The following is a 12,551-nucleotide window of genomic DNA, read 5'->3' on the forward strand; positions in this document are numbered from 1 at the left end:
GAGGGAATCCAAGTAAGAAGCTCCTTCTGGGCCTTAGGGAGGAAGATTATGAATTCATGCAATATCCACAGATGTATTCTAAACACACTTCTAATTAAATTCACCTAAACACTATTATTTGGAGAAAGAAATGGCAACCCACTCCAGTATTCTTGCCTGGAGAATCCTCCCAGGCTCCTCTGTCCAAGGGATCGCAAAGACTCGGGCATGGCTGAGCGACTAAGCACGAAACGCCACTATTATCTTTCGTTTCCCAGAGGCTCAGAGAGGAGAAGTGGTGCCAAGCGAAGGAGGGGGTCCAGCCCCGCAGCGCAGGGCTGAATGAGCTCTGCGTCTGCTTTTACTAGCTTTCTCTTTTCGCCCTTGGCCCCACCCAGCACTGCTCACCATACTGCCCCAAGTGGCCTTTCTGCAGGGCTCAAGTCACCAGTCAGAACTCAGGCAACTCTGCTGATGGCTGGGAAGTGGGCAGAGTCAGGCATCTGCCGACTCTCCACTTCTGCTTTCTCCAGGAAATGAGCAGAAACCCTGTGATTCATAGTGAAACACAGTTAAAGACTGAAGATTCTGAGCTGGATCCTCTTCCCCTAAGCCTGAGGGGGAGGTATGGGGGCGCCCATGCCATCTGACATCTGCAGGCCCTGACGGATACACTCCAGGTAGGTAATCCTGTCCTCGGCCGTGCCAGGCTGGCCTAGAAGTGGGCACGTGCGTCCTGTCTTCCAGGTCAAGCCGACGGGCTGCCTCCTGGAAAGCTGAGCCTGGGCGTGCGTGTGACCACACTGCCTGGTTGGAGTTTGTGGATGTGGGAGAGGGGCTAAGCTGAGGAGCAGGAAGTGTGTGTAGGACAGGCGGCACATCTGCTTCGGGCTCCTCTGAGGTCTGAGTCCACTGGGGTGCCGCACTGTTGGGATGTCTTCCTGGTGGGGCGTCTGTCACTGTGGGCTTTGCTGAGCTGGGGTCTTCCTGGTGGGGCGTCTGTCACTGTTGGGCTTTGCTGAGCTGGGCCGGGCTCCACCATTGTTCCTCACCCTCCCACCTCAGGTCAAGCCCTTTCTCAGGGTTCTGCTAAGGAACATGACCTGCCACACCTAGGAGAGGCTGGATATGGGCCTGTGTGGGCCAAATGTGGAGTGAGAGGGCTGGCCATGAGATTCCTCTGTCCACCTGCTGTGTGGGCCTCTGAAAGATGCTGAAGAGTGGGGGTCACTTCAGACTGGTCACCGAGAGAGATGGTTCCTACCTGGCCCTGTGGTTACTCCTAGGGGTAACCATGATAAGTAGGTGCCCCCTGGGGCTGTCCTTCCCTTACCTGATTTACCACATTAAAACCTTAGAAACATCAGTATTTTTGACTCATCAGGACCACGGGGGTTCAAGAATTAATTCTAATCTTCCCACCTAAAATTGCATCTTATAGAACACATAACCACTCCTTTGTCCCAACCTCTCTGAACCATGAGGATTTACCTTGGTAACTAAGAAGTTCACGTGTTACCTTTTCCATAAAGTTTCAACTTTAACATGATTTTCTGCATAGTCGTCCATTTAATTGGTCAACAAATATTTATGGAGAGCCACTTCCTGCCAGGCCGTGCTCAAGACGGCTAGGTCAGTGGTCAGGGGTGGGTGGTGTTGGTGCTGTGGGCTCCAGTGGGTTGGAGAGCAGAGGGTAGGGAGTCGGGGTCAGGAAGCCCAGGAAGGCACGTGTAAGTGGATGCCTGAAGGCAGGGAAGGCCTGAGCCAAGTGTATTTCTGAGCTGTGTTCTTGGCAGGGGGACCCGAGAAGGTCAAGGTGCAGAGGAAGACTGGTCAAGGCCAGAGTGGCAGACGGGGGTAAGGAATACGCCACGTGACCTGGCCAGAGAGGGCTGGGGTGGGGTCAGGTCAAGGAGGGCCTTCCTGCCCAGTGTGAGGATGTGGGCGGTAGTCCCCCAGACTTGGAAAGTCATGAAATAGTGAGCAGATAGGAAAACTCAGAGGACATATACAGGCTATGAGGAATGAAGATGGCCCTGTGCGTCGTCACCTCGGTTTGTTTCAAAGAGCACCAGCGTCTGTGAAGCCCTCTGTGTGCCCAGCCTTCTCTGTCTCTTCAGAGAAAACTGTTGCTCTCAATTTTGAGCTTATAGTTCTTTTGCTTTTCCTTTCAATTCGACCTTGTATATTTAAAGTGCAAAATATGTTATTTGCTTTCTCATGGATTTGAACTTTATCAATAGTAATTAAATATCCTTTTAAGTTTGCTAATTTCATCAAAATTATGTGTTTGAGTAATATTTGAATAATGAAGAGTGATATTTCTTCATATCATTGAATGTGTCTCTAATGCATTCACGTTTGTTGCTGGATGTGCTAAGTCGCTTCAGCTGTGTCTGACTCTTTGTGACCCCATGGACTGCAGCCTGCCAGGCTCCTCTGTCCATGGGATTCTCCAGGCAAGGAGACTGGAGTGGTTTTCTACGTCCTCCTCCAGGGGATCTTCCCGACCCCAGGGGTCAAACCTGCGACTCAGGTCTCTTGCCCTGGCAGGTGGGTTCCTTTACCACTAGCACCACCTGGGAAGCTCCCTTATTGCTGGATAATATTCTGTTACTCACGAATATACCTCAGTATACTCTCCCAATATACTGCCAGTGGGCGCTTGGGGTGCTCCTAGGGTTTGTTTTTTCTTCCTGTTGTAAGTTGCTCAGTGCTGTCAGCGCAGTAAGTACTGCTGGGAGTCTCCTTTGTGCATATATCCTGCGGCACACGTGCAAGAATTCTCTAGGGCACGTAGCCTAGAAGTATCGTTGGTGGGTTGTAGGGTATAGAAATCTTCAGCCTTATTGGATAATAGTGAAACCTCTTTCAAGTCAATTGTTAACACTACCCACCCATCAGCAATATGTAAAAGTTTCTCTTGCTTTACATCTTCATCAACATTTGATCTTGTTGGAGTTTTATACCGATTCCGAGCAAATGAAAAGCCTTCTGTGTTTTAAATTTGCATTTTCTGAAATACTAAGTTTGGTCATCTGTTTATGTCCTCCTTGCCCATTCTAAATTCTTTTTCCTGTTCAAATCTTTTTCTCTATGGGGTCATCTGTCTTTTATCTTATTGGTCTTCCCTAATGCCATACATATTCTGATGTTAATTCTTTGTTATTCATGTATATTGTAAATACTTCTCTCTTGTTTGTGCCTTGTCTCCTTATGTTATTTGTGATTTCTATTAATGATTGAACTTCTTAGTTTCAAACAAGCTTAATTTACCCATAATGTTCTTTTATGAGATATATGTGTATATTATCTAAGAGATTCTCTCCACTGTAAAGTCATAAAATTACTCTCTTTTAAATTTAAAAAATATTTTTTCCATTCATATTTAGTCTTTAGTCCTACTTAGAAATGATCATTCTGTAGGGTGTGAGGTGGTGGGTAATGCTTTACTTTACACAGTGCTTTCCATACGCATAACCAAGAGTGTTAGCTCCAAAATCAGAAAGGCCATTCTTTAGTCACTGATCTATCACAACTCTGTTGTAAATCAAGTTGGCATGTGTAGTGGGTCTGTTCTTGGGCTCTCTCTGTCTATTTGTTTTTCTACACTTTGCCAACACTAAATAATATTATTAACTAGAAGCTTATAATAAGTTTTGTTATCTGGAAAGTGTCTCCTCATTTTTTCTTATTCTTTCCTTCTGTCTTGACATATTGTTTCCTTCTTTATTAATATGAATTTTAGAAACAGCTTCTCAGTTTCAACAAAAAAGTTCTGTTCAAATTTATTAGAAATATAATTTAAAGAGAAGTTATGTCTTTATGAAAATGACTCTGCTAATTCATGAATATGGTTAGTCTCTTTTATAAAATTAGTGCATACTTTGCCTAGATTTATTCCTAATTGGTTTGATTTTTATATTATTGCCTTTGTCTTCAAAAAGATGTTTTTTTGACTCTTGCTGATACATGCTGCCTTAAAGAAAAACCACCTTCTGTGAGTAACAAAGGAAGAAGAAATATTATCAGTTAAGAGGCTGTTGTTATAACCCAGGCTGGAGGTAACAATGGTTTGCCCCAAAGTGATAGTAACAGAGACAATGAGTAGCAGTGATGCTGAAGCTGAAACTCCAGTACTTTGGCCACCTCATGTGAAGAGTTGACTCATCGGAAAAGACTCTGATCCTGGGAGGGATTGGGGGCAGGAGGAGAAGGGGACGACAGAGGATGAGAGGCCTGGATGGCATCACTGACTCGATGGACATGAGTCTGTGTGAACTCTGGGAGTTGGTGATGGACAGGGAGGCCTGGCCTGCTGCGATTCATGGGGTCGCAGACAGTCGGACACGACTGAGCGACTGAACTGAACTAAACTGAACTGAGAGTGGTGAGAGTCTGGATATTTTTTGAGAGAGATTTGACAATGTTGCAAGTGTTGGGTGTAGGAGAGAGAAATTAAAGATGAGTCTAGAGCAACAGAGAGAACTGAATTGTCAAGGAACATATTTGCGAGGTGGTGATTATTCCAGAATATCAATTTGAACATATAAAGATGGAGATGCCTATTAGACACCAAGTGGAGGAATGAACTCTTGGCACCCTCTCCCTCAAGCAGACTTTTGGCAGAAAAGCAAGGCCACGTGGCCACTTGGGAGAGGGGTTGTTGTTACATCAAACACACAGACATTGGAGTTTAGTGCAGAGAAAGATTTATTCATCAAGGAGGCGCTGACTCAGAAGATAGGAGTTCTAGACTTGTTTCAAATTCATCTTGCTAGCTGGCTGGGGCTGGAGAAGGCAATGGCACCCCACTCCAGTACTCTTGCCTGGAAAATCCCATGGACGGAGGAGCCTGGTGGGCTGCAGTCCGTGGGGTCGCTAGGAGTCAGACACGACTGAGCGACTTCTCTTTCACTTTTCACTTTCATGTATTGGAGAAGGAAATGGCAACCCACTCCAGTGTTCTTGCCTGGAGAATCCCAGGGACGGGGGACCCTGGGGGGCTGCCGTCTCTGGGGTCACACAGAGTCGGACACGACTGACGTGACTTAGCAGCAGCAGCAGCTGGCTGGGGCACAAGGTTTTAAAGGCAAAAAAAGGTCAAAGGGAGAGGGTAGTAGGCTATGTGTTCAGCTCATGAACCTTCTTCTGATTGGCTGGCAGTGAGGTAACGGGTGATGTTCTGAACATCTCAGTCATCAACTTTCTAGTTCCAGCCAGTCTGGGGTCTACATGCCCAGCATGTGGTTACCATCCTTCACCTGGGTGGGTGGGGGTTCCTTAGTTTCTACAGAGCAACTCAAAGAGATACATCAGACTGTTATCTATTTCTCTGCGGGGGAGCTTGGCATCCTGTGACTCTCTTTTCCTAATCATTAACTGCGTGAGTCTGCTTTTTGGAACACGCAGAAGCCTTAGGAGACTAAAGTCTTTTTTTCTTGCTATAAAGAAGAAATGAGGGACATGGCAGGTCTTCTTTACGCATGAGGGCCCTGTAGGGTCCTGCTTGGTTTCAATTCCCCTTTTCATTTGTTACTCTTCAGTCCTGAGGGGAACAGGTGCTGAACAAAATCTGTTTTGTTTTCTTTCAAATAAAGTTTTGGATAAAGGGGTTAATGGTAAATTCATCAGAGGAACTGGATTTTAAGGGGACTGAGCTTCAAGAGGGGAGATATTTTGTGCAGGAGAGGAAGGGGGAAGATGAGCACCTCGGGGGTCCTTGAGCCTCACTGTAGAGCTCACATCCATTTTATTTACAACTAAGGCCTTACTTTGGTTGTCTCCCTCCAAACTATCAAAATGCCCCTGCATTGTGGGAAATGGTGTCTCTCGGTAACATTTCTAAGCCCTTCATACACCTGTTAAACACTTAAGTCTCAAAGTCCACACCTATGTTATCCAATATGATAGCCCGCAGTCATCGCTGAAAAGTGGCCAGTCTAAGCTGAGATGTGCTGTAAGTTATAAAATGCACCTTGGATTTCAAAGATATTTCAAAGATAAAAAGCACATCTAAGCTGAGATGTGCTGTAAGTTATAAAATGCACCTTGGATTTCAAAGATATTAAACAACAAAAGAAATATAGATTATCTTTACTTGAAAATATTGATAACATTGAAATGATAATACTTTGGATATATTGCCTTAAATAAAATATATTTTAAAATATATTTAAATAAAGACAGTTAATGAATTTAACCTATTTATTTTTACTTTCTAAATGTGGTTGCCCCCTAATTTAAAATTACACATGTGGCTTGAATTCGTGGTTGGTTTTATATTTCTGCTGGGAAGCACCCTTCAGAGAAATGATACTTCTTGTTTCATGGCTAAGACGTTCATGAGGAAAATGGTTCAAGAAGGATGGGAAATTAGAAAAGTGAAAAGTTCCTCATCTAGATAATTCCAAGGAGAAAGTATGGAGGATAAGAAGAATGAATTTCGTACTTACAATAAGCCAGACGTTGGGTAGGACACTGGTATTTGCAGTCTCATTTGATCCCCACAGTGAGATCAGTTTCATCACCCCCATTTTACAGATGAGAAAATGGAGGCTCAGAGAGGTAAAGTCCTTTACCCTCAGGCATTAAATCCCTTGATTGGAATTTGAACCTAGTTCCACCAGATGTTAAAGTCTGTGTGCTTTGCATTCAGTTCAGTTCAGTTCAGTCGCTCAGTCGTGTCTGACTCTTTGCCACCCCATGAATCGCAGCACGCCAGGCCTCCCTATCCATCACAAACTCCCGGAGTTCACTCAGACTCACGTCCATCGAGTCAGTGATGCCATCCAGCCATCTCATCCTCTGTCGTCCCCTTCTCCTCCTGCCCCCAATCCCTCCCAGCATCAGAGTCTTTTCCAATGAGTCAACTCTTCGCATGAGGTGGCCAAAGTATTGGAGTTTCAGCTTGAGTATCATTCCTTCCAAAGAAATCCCAGGGCTGATCTCCTTTAGAATGGACTGGTTGGATCTCCTTGCAGTCCAAGGGACTCTCAAGAGTCTTCTCCAACACCACAGTTCAAAAGCATCAATTATTCGGCACTCAGCTTTCTTCACAGTCCAACTCTCACATCATACATGTGGAAAAACCATAGCCTTGACTAGACGGACCTTTGTTGGCAAAGTAATGTCTCTGCTTTTGAATATGCTATCTAGGTTGGTCATAACTTTCCTTCCAAGGAGTAAGCGTCTTTTAATTTCATGGCTGCAGTCACCATATGCAGTGATTTTGGAGCCCCCCAAAATAAAGTCTGACACTGTTTCCACTGTTTCCCCATCTATTTGCCATGAAGTGAGGGGCCGGATGCCATGATCTTCATTTTCTGAATGTTGAGCTTTAAGCCAACTTTTTCACTCTCCACTTTCACTTTCATCAAGAGTCTTATTTATTAACTACCACTAAAAAGCTGATGGAACACTTCTAGAAAGATGTAGTCAGTGTGTGGCAGAAGTGTGAAAACTGCTCTTCTCTCTTGGACAATGGCTAAGCCTTCTTTTGAAAATTCATCTTCATAGATAATTTACAGCAGACAAAAAGATTGTGAGGGGATCTTTCCTCTCAGCCCTGCCCATAGCAACAGTGGAGATGCCCTGAGCATCCTGTTTATAGACAGTAAAAGAATCAGTTATGGGGAATCGACCAAGAATCCTTCTCCATTATTAAATCTCATAATTTAAGGAGAAGGGCAACATAGAATATATTTATGGTATGATGACAGGCACTTACTGCATTAAGACTTTGTACATCAATTACAAGTAACATATGCTTGGATGTGAAAAGTAGTATACAAAAAAAGGGCAGGAAACATTTGTTGATTTTTGTATTTTCAATAATAAGAATATAGCCCAAGTAGCACCCCAAGGCACCCCAGTCCAGTACTCTTGCCTGGAAAATCCCTTGGATAGAGGAGCCTGGTGGGCTGCAGTCCGTGGGGTCTTGAAGAGTCGGACACGACTGAGCGACTTCACTTTCACTTTTCACTGTCATGCATTGGAGAAGGAAATGGCAACCCACTCCAGTGTTCTTGCCTGAAGAATCCCAGGGACGGGGGATCCTGGTGGGCTGCCGTCTATGGGGTCGCACAGAGTCGGACCCAACTGAAGCGACTTAGCAGTAGCGGCAGCACGTCAATGTCAGTTTTTTAAAGGATATGCACAAAATACAATAAAAAGCGATGTACTGTCAAAGACGAAAAACAGAAACACACACATTTAGAAACTGTTATAGGATGGTCAGAGTATGTCAGAAGTTAATAATGTTGAAACGCTACAGTGAGCGCACAGGGTTTTCCCCGGATCTCTGAGCGTGGACCAGATGAAGCTGAGAGTGGCCCAGGGGCAGAAACCAGGTGGTCCCGGGGGCGGGAGTAGTAGGGATGGGGCAGCTGGGAGACAAGGCAGGGCCTTGTCTTGTGTATTAAAGGCAGGGCCTAATAACATGCTGCGTCCTTTAGAAGCTGGTGGAAGGCAGTGATGGGAGAGGGCGCAGCAGCCCATGTTGGGGAGGATGGAGCCACGCAGCTCCTCCGCAGGTGCCGGAGCGCGGGGCGTCCTGCGCGTACGCAGCAGCTGTGCGCGCTGCTGCCACTGCCTTTGGGTAGAGCGAAGGGGGAGAAAAGAACCAGGACAGTGAAGGTGGGCCAATATCCAGACGTTCAGAAGAAACTTAAAAAATCGGAACACACAGTCTGTTATTTTACTTCAGTTTTTCCTTGCATGCACCTGTCTCCCGGAAGCATTCCATTATATAAGTGACATATTTACCACATCACGGGACCTGAAATGGGTCCAAGGTTCCGTCTTGCGCCTAGGGCGAGAGTGGTAGGGCAGTTACTCTGAGTGATTCTACTGCGTCCCCTTGTGGGAAGGGACCCCTCTCCCAAAGCCTGGCTACAATACCATCTCCATCCCCAGAAAAATGTCTTTCCTCACACGATTTAAAATGTCTGAATAGTATCATTTTTGATGTGTGTATTTAATACCACCCCAACATGAACTAAATAATTGTGGCATTTTATATGGATAAAAATTTAAAATTGAGGAAATGCATGAATGAGTAGGAGAAAGCGTGTTCATGAATAAGGTCAACACAAGGGGAAAAGTGCAGCAGTTCTAGGCGAAAGGTCCTGAGTGAGAATGATGGGTCTGGGAATTACAAAACGTGGACTTTTACGCTGTCTGACTCCACAGGGCATGCCTGCTCACAGTGACTTTCCCTCTCAGGCGCCCCTTCATCTGTGGGTTCTCTTTTCTGCACTGGGGAGCCTTGCTTCCTTTGTCACAGATGCATTGGCCAAAGGTGCACGAGTGTGTTTCTGGGCTATCTAGCGTGTCCCATTTATCTGTATTTCTGTTCCTGTGCCAGCACCTTCCTGTTTGCTTCCCAGGCGGCACGGTGGTAAAGAATTCACCTGCCAATGCAGGAGACGCAAGACATGTGGGTTCGGTCCAGAGTTGGGAAGGTCCTCTGAAGTAGGAAATGGCAACCCACTCCAGTATTCTTGTCTGGAAAATGCCATGGACAGAGGAGCCTGATGGGCTACGGTCCATGGGGCTGCGAAGAGTTGGACGTGACTCAGCCCTGGGATTTCTTTGGAGGGACTGATGCTGAAGCCGAAACTCCAGTACTGTGGCCACCTCATGCGAAGAGCTGACTCATTGGAAAAGACTGTGATGCTGGGAGGGATTGGGGGCAGGAGGAGAAGGGGACGACAGAGGATGAGATGGCTGGATGGCATCACTGACTCGATGGACGTGAGTCTGAGTGAACTCCGGGAGTTTGTGATGGACAGGGAGGCCTGGCGTGCTGCGATTCATGGGGTCGCAAAGAGTCAGACACGACTGAGCGACTGAACTGAACTGAAAGTGAGTTAGCGCACACACACGCATTGAATCTGTAGATTGCCTTGGGTACTATAGTCATTTTTACAATATTGATACTTCCAATCCAAGAACATGGTATATATCTTTCCATCTGTTTGTGTAATCCTTGGAAGAATTTCTTTATTAAATTAATTCCATGAGAATTAAGAGATGCTTAATTTCTTACAAGTCAGGAATGCATACCTCCAGGTATGTTTGAAAGTTTAATGAGCTATTTTTGTATTTATTTTCTGACCAAATAATACTTGACATTTAATAAGCTAAACTGGCCGATTGTATGAGCTAACCAATCCTGAAAATCTCATCTCTTTCACCTGAACAAGTGGCCTGAGAAGAATAAGGATGCCACAAAGTCCCCAGAGATGTCACTCCCCCAGGGAGTCCAGAGGGTGAGGAATGGGATGGGGGCAGCTCAGGATCGGGAGGCCTTTGTGCCCCAGCCTCTGCCCACAGTCTCCACCCTACTCCTACCCTGCATCTCCCACAGTGGCACAAACCACCACGTTTCAGCCTCACGTCTCTCGTCTCTCGTCCCTTTGTGTGTCCTTCCCAGGAACAATTCTTTCCAGCCTGTGGCAGTCTTGCTCCTCCTTCCCTTATGCTCCCTCTCCCAAGACTGTTTCTGTGAGCGCTCTCTTCTCCCACCTTCACCAATACCAGCTCCTTCCCTCTGCGCCTTAGTGCTGATTCCTGCTCCAAAGGTGCATTTCAGACACTGTATTGTAGCCTCCTTCTCCCACCTCCCATTCCCCACAGGCTCTGAGCGTGTGGGGAGCTCGTCTTCCCCACCGGCTTGGGGGAGGGGCATCCAGAAGCTGGTCTCTGTGCCGTCTGTGATGCTCCCTGCTGAGAGCCCCACAGGCCCCACGACACCGCGTGGGTGAGGCAGGTCCATGTCCCCCTTACCCCATCCCTGCCCCTGTGACCCGGCCTTGAAGCCTACACATCCCTGACACACGGGCTGCCTGGAGTGTCCACCTGCTTTGCCTCAGATCCACCTCCTCCTTACCCCCCAGTGCCCATCCCGGGTATAGTCCATCCCGAGATACCCTTCCAGACCACCACAGCCCTCTCTGGGCTGGGCCATGAGCCTCTTCTGTGCCCCAGAGCCAGGCAGCTCCCTGCCCAGCACCTACCCTGCTGTGTCTGCTTCCCCAGTGCGTCCTGGATTGGGAGGTGGACCAGGGTGTGGGCCAGGGGTGATTCTGCTTCTTGTACGTTTAACAGTCAAACAACCCGCCATGCAGAGAAAGCTGAGTAGAGCCGCAGCTCTGGTGGCTAGCCTGGGGGTGTGGCTAGCCGGGGGGTGAGTATTAGCACCGGCTGTGCTGCTGGTGTCAGTCCAGGAGTGACTGGTCAGCTGGTGCCCACCTTGTGCCAGGGCTAATGAGCCCTGGAAACTGTGGCTCCCAGACAGCAGCTCTACCCTGGGGAGATGGCAAAACCAGAGGGTCCTCTTCTGGGCCTGCTCACCTGCAATGTGAGGGGGCCAGATGGCAGTGTGGTGCTAAACTTTCTGTGCCCAAGGGTCAGTGGCAACTTTGCAAGACCAGCCAGAGCACCCCTGCAGTGTTGGCAGTAAGAGTGTCCAGCTAGTACCTGAGGTGCCCCTGAGGTCTGCTTTTAACACTCTTAGCTACTGTGTCAAGCCAAGCTAGAGTGATGAAAGGAGGTGAGGACTTGGGAGTAAGAAGAGTCTGCATTTGACTTTGATTCTAACACTTATTGGCAGTTTGATTTCAGATAAGTTACCTGTTTTCCTCAGAGTCTTGCCCTCCCTACCTGTATAATGGACATAATAATAATTCCTTTACAAATTTTCTAAAATTAGGGAACTCTGATGGCCTGTTAGATGCTCATTCAGTTATGGCCATTCTTACTTAGGCAGCATCTCCTTACGTTCCAGTGGAGGTCAAGCCGCAGATAAACTCCCTCACTAAAGAGGCTCCAGTTACAGGAACTGGGCTGCTTGTTCACCAGCCCACATCTTTGTGTTGACCATGATTACTCAGTCTCAGCTAAGCATTGATGGTATGGCCAGGGGAACTGCTCCCTGGCCATTTTTGGCGATGTGGAAGTCAGTACACATACTGAGATACAAAACTGGGTCCCTTCCCCAGGAAACTGTGAGTTCCTATATTTTATTGCTGTTGCAAAAACCACAGAGGTGTGCGCTGGCCAGGAGTGCACAGAGTGGAATCAAAAAAAGGAAGTGTTGAGAGCCATGGGAGGTGTCGCCCCACTTGCCTGATTCCTGCCAATCAAGTCCCCATCTTAGTCTTCAGGGGAATTCTTGAACTTCTGGAAATAACCTGAGTGGCCTCCTTCTCTTCTTGAGTCATATGACGCAGGAGATAGGGTCCATGGCTCTGCTGTTTCCCACCTGCTGGTACTCTTCACCCTTGGCTGATGTAGGAGGTGGGGACTCTTGCTAACTGGACAGGGTGGGGGCCACACCAAGGTGATCGCTAGTCCTTGCTGTGAGATCATCTTTTCTCTTGTCTTTCCCTGTTCCAAGCCTGGCTTATGCCAGCTAGGAATAACCATTCTAGATTCACCTTACTGTGTTCTCCCTTTCTAGACATTTAAGATCTATTATTTGGAACTCCATATCTGTGTCAGCCACTAGAACTCGGCTGAAGCATGATTTTCCCATCATGCCTGATTCAGCCCTCTTCTGTCTGGAG

At 47.0% G+C, this 12,551-nt stretch overlaps 1 protein-coding gene across 10 annotated transcripts in view; it reads left to right on the plus strand.

The window, feature by feature from the left end:
* Positions 1-436: 436 nt before the first annotated feature.
* WDFY4 (WDFY family member 4) overlaps positions 437-12,551 on the plus strand; it is a 248,168-nt gene continuing 236,053 nt past the window's right edge. For 5 of the 10 annotated variants that reach the window (XM_061405640.1, XM_061405641.1, XM_061405643.1 and 2 more), the window contains exon 1: positions 441-659. The gene's annotated coding sequence lies outside the window, so the exon portion shown is untranslated. Of the gene's footprint in view, positions 660-12,551 lie in introns of all 10 variants that reach the window. The other 5 variants (XR_009734260.1, XR_009734259.1, XM_061405648.1 and 2 more) reach the window with 3 other exon arrangements.

Source organism: Bos javanicus, chromosome 28, assembly GCF_032452875.1.
Source record: "Bos javanicus breed banteng chromosome 28, ARS-OSU_banteng_1.0, whole genome shotgun sequence".
In the NCBI taxonomy this organism is placed as follows: Eukaryota; Metazoa; Chordata; class Mammalia; order Artiodactyla; family Bovidae; genus Bos; species Bos javanicus.